This window comes from Tachysurus vachellii, chromosome 5 (assembly GCF_030014155.1).
Source record: "Tachysurus vachellii isolate PV-2020 chromosome 5, HZAU_Pvac_v1, whole genome shotgun sequence".
Taxonomy (NCBI): domain Eukaryota; kingdom Metazoa; phylum Chordata; class Actinopteri; order Siluriformes; family Bagridae; genus Tachysurus; species Tachysurus vachellii.
This window is the reverse complement of record NC_083464.1, coordinates 17,231,683-17,236,596: the sequence shown is the minus strand read 5'-3', so window position 1 is coordinate 17,236,596 and position 4,914 is coordinate 17,231,683.

Genomic DNA, 4,914 nt, shown 5'->3' with positions numbered 1-4,914 from the left:
GATCAACCGCTTCCTGCCGACCAGTCTCGTCAGCGCGGGACGCTCCTCTTGTCTGCTTTTGGGCGAAATCTTGGTGGTTGGTGAGGGACCCCCTTAAGAAAAAAAAAACAACCTATTGGCTTTGTTGTTAATGTTAATGAACCCGTTTGGGCAGGGCCCAAACAGCGCTTTTCCTTCTCCTTCTTAACTTTTTTTGTGCTGATGTTTGCTTATTCAAGTCTCCTTAAAAGTTTCTCAGCCTTCCCCAGGCCTATCTCTCTCTAGCCGTCTGTAGTTTATAAAAGAATTTCTCCACCATCTCAGACAACCGTTTTCAAAAGGAGCGTTTTCAAATCTCTACGGCCACGTGGGGAAAAAAGTCAGACGTTGGTTCTGTATCCCAAAAACGCGCAGGTATCCTTGCTTCTAAAGGCTTCCGTGCGTAAAGGCAGGATGAGGCGGCATGGGCACGGCGTGGAGCGCACACTTTGCTTTGAGAGCGGTGCGGAGAGCGGGAGACGCTGTGAGCGCGGAGAGCTGAGAGCGCAGCATAAAGATTGAGAGGGAAGGAGGGAGGGAGAACCCGAGAGCACTCTTCTAACAAGCTAGAAAAAGAAGACATTGGCCGCCACCCATCTTCTTATTCTTCCTTGGATTGAAATACGATACAAAATGATACTAGAACTCATAATAGTAACTCATCCGTAGCAAATAGAATTAATAACTACAGCTTGAATAAAAACATACAGTATAAATTAGTTATATATATATATATATATGTATATGTGTGTGTGTGTGTGTGCGTGTGTGTGTGTGTGTGAACAAAACACTCAAACTGTTCATTCAACACTGTGCATATTTTTCCAAATCCTTTTGGGAGTTATACAGACTATGTATGACCATACAATTGTACAGAACCCATTCCCAATTAGGTTTGTTAATTAGACAACTTGCATTCATTCATTCATTCATTCATTGTCGGTAGAAGTTCTCTAATCTAATTTATAATAATTTACAACACCGCTTTGTGAAAAATGCACATATCAGGAGTTTGTATTTATGGCTTGTACCCAAGCCTGAGAAGGTAACGGAGCGATCATGAACATGACACCTTTGCCAATAGTGGACTGGCAAGTGATGTATTGCACCTCCAAAACACAAGGAGAAATCATTTCCTGAGAATCGACTCTTACTCACAAACAATCACTTGCTGCAGTAATTTTGTTTCTTCTGATTGTCCTCCAAATTTGTCATGTTGTTTATGATGAAGAATGTAACAAACAGGATAAAAGTCGCCCAAAAACCTTAAAATATATTTAGATCTAACATAAATTTCTGGAACATTTTTGTAATCATTAAGTTTAAATTAATTGCATAGTATGGCATTGTTCTAGGTTACAGTTCTAAGCATTGTGTTCAGTTATTTCAGCATTGTAGATGTATTTAGTGCCATTTAAACACCAGAAGCACAAGCACATTAAAACTGTCCAATGAGGGAAATAAGTGGACAAGTGTGCAGGCGTGTGAGGTCAGGGGGTCTGGGAGGTGAAGTGTGTGGGAACTCACAGTAAATCATGCTTGATTGTATACCCTTTTCAATCAGGCAAGGTGTCCTGAGGTAAAAGCCTATACCTTTGGGTTATAATGGTTGTTGTATAGGGCTTTAAGGATTGCACAGACCTTGCCTTTACAGTGATCACTGTCAGATTGCAAGTTCTGCTGCAATAATCGATTCAGCTGTTCTCATGAGTGTCTGTTCAGCTGTCACTGCTGAACCACACAATGATACTTGAACATGTTATTATATATTCTAATCTTCAAAGATATTAATTGGCCATTTGTTGTTTGTTTTCAAACAATGTATGCACTTCATTTGAAAAAGTTTAAAATGTAATTTAATAGTATATTAATTGGCATGTTTACTTGGCAGTGCCAGTGAGACCAGGCAAAAAAAAAAACAAACTAAAAACCATCCTGCAAAAATCCCTCTCAGCTGGCTCCATGAATTCACAATCAGTTCTGTATCATGCAATTGCCCAGCAGTCAGCAATAGTGTAGGATTAAAGACTGAATGTAAATGATCATAGACTTTGAAAATGGAATGTAAAAAGGAATTAGTTTTATAATATCATTTACTTACATATTTTTAAAACAAAATAGCCATAGAGTGTGCAGATAGGAAATAGTACATTTTCTGTCAACAGTTCAAGCTCATGTGCTTTCATGTTCCAACATATTAGGGAAAGTGTTTTTTATATTTGGAAATATAAACCTTTATTTAATCATTACTGATTATGATTAATGTAACATGGCTGGTTAGTTCAAATACAAATTTACAGGTCACTTTCTTAAATTCCAAAGTGTAATATATTCCTACATGCATTTAATTAATTACAACTGAACTCTTTTTACTCTGACCTTAAACTCCACATTCTCTGGACAGGTCCGGTTCTTGTCTACTGACCTGCCTCCCCTTGGATGGCATAGAGCATATTCTTTAGCAGTACAGCTTTCCCTCACCTCCATAAATCAAGGGGCAAAAATCAATCGGTTTGGTTAACCTGGCAGCCACTGTGTCTATGGGACTGTGGGATGCATAGACAAAAACTTTGTATCCCTTTATATAAGAGGCTGCAAGTGAAACTATAACAAACCATACAAACAGAAAAGTCATCACATCGACCAAAATCTACACAGCTTCCTGCAACGGCTTTGACTTTGGGTGGGGGAAAAGTACACAAAATGATTACTTTGAAAGGTCAGTGAGTAATTGGTGTCAGAGTCGGATATGTGGCATGCATAATGATCCATTGCCACTGAGTCATTTTTAAACCTCAATATCCCATTTGCTGTTGACACTGACAGAAGGATTGGACAGACCAAGATAAGGAGCCAGAGAGGCGTTTTTTTTCCTGGGCAGCTGAAGAGATTGATTGTGTGAGGGTCCGGTCCTCCGGTCCTGTAATGAATAGCCCAGAGTTTGGTGCTAACTTTCAAACCATAAGTTTATCTCTTCCAACTGCTGAACAAAGAAAGTTTGGAATGTGTTTGGGGGTGTGATGCTTTTCCAGGATGGAGCCGACAAAAAGTCTAAGAGTTGAATGGATGAAGGGTGGTGATAGATGACAGAGCACTGGTTGAAAGCGTGTGTGTGCCATGGACAGATGTGCCTGCTGAGAGTGTACGGAGAGTGTGAATGAGGAGGACAGGAGGACACACACAGCACCTGAGACAGGATAATAATAATGAGAGAGTAATAACACAGATAAAGGTGTTTGACGGGACCTCTCTAGAGTCAGCACGCACACACACACCCACACACCCACACCCACACACCCCTGTTAGGCACATTGCATCTAACATTGCAGCTAAAGGTCAACACTTTCTCCTTATCTCCTGTCACTGTAATGGGCTGGGTTATAACATGGCCTCCCATGAGCAGATCTGTTTTCAGATGTGTGATGATACTCAATCACTGTTTAAGATCACACTGTCTTATCCAGACAGCTATATAAACTAATTAGCTCAGAATATATTCCATCACACATGTAAGTGAGCCACAGTACTTCTAGAATTTTGCTTTGCAATTGTCCAAAATACAAAAAACAAGAAACGACAATACCATTCTTACAAAACACACCAAATTAATAACAATTTGGAGAAAAAATGGAGAATTTAAAATGTTTTTGCTCTTCAATCAATCAGCCAATCTTGTGGCAGCACAATTCATTAAATCATGAAGATACAGATCAAGACCTTTAGTTTATAATTACATCAAATATCAGAATGGGGAACATGAACTCTCAGTGACTTTGACTATGACATGACTGTAGGTACCTTGTTGGCTGGGTTATTAATTCAAAAGGATCAGAACTTTATATACTTGGACTGTAGAGGACTTTCTTAGAGGGAGCATCATCAAAAGGTTTGGCTGTGCTATGGCGCTGTCCAGAGTGCTGAGGACAGCAGAGAAGGCCATCAGGATTTCTCTCCACTGCATCACAGACATCTACACCCAGCGATGCAGGACCAAGGCCAGGGGAATTGTCAAAGACTCTCACCACCCTGAACAGAGTTTTCTTAGTGCTCCCATCAGGGAAGTGCTGAGAACCAACACAAAGAGACTCAGGAGGAGTTTCTTCCCTCAAACAACCGACTACTAAACGAGATCACTTGAGAGAGTCTGTGTATTCCTCACTCACACACAACAAAGTATGTACTGTAAGAAAAAATGCTGCAGCCAGTATACTTTCTGTATACATAGTATTCTATTTTATTCATATTACATTTCTCTACACTCTATTATGTTTTATTATATGTTTGATATATTTAATCAGTCAATATTTATTATGTGTGTACTGTTTGTCCTTAGCTTTTTGATCATTGTTGCAGTGTAGGATGAGGAACTAAGAATGCATACATATTACATACATGTGATGTAACTAGTGAAATTGTTGACTTTTTAGTGTATGTTGTATGTTGCAAATAAAGAACCATGAATCCTGAGAAGCTGCTGATCTCTTGGAACATGCCTTCACCGCAGTTTCTACAGATGAATGAAACAACTAAAAACCTCCAGTGAGCAACAGTTTTGCAATACAGACTGAAAGGATACAGTAGCTCCAACAACTCAAACAACAGAAAAACATCTCAAAATGCACACCACCAAAATTTGATGCAGATACACTACAACAGGAGAAGCACCACATCAAATTATAAATATAGTAGGCATTGAACAGAATTAAACTAGACTTAATATTGAAAAAAGACCAGGTGACCATTCAATGTAAACTTTCTAGACTGTTTGAAAATCCCAGGAGATCAGCAGTTTCTGAAATACTGGTGAGTGTAATAATTCTGATCTAGCCTTCATATTTAACTACTGTATAACATGAACTAGGAATCAAACTAATCAATAACTGACACAAAAAAATC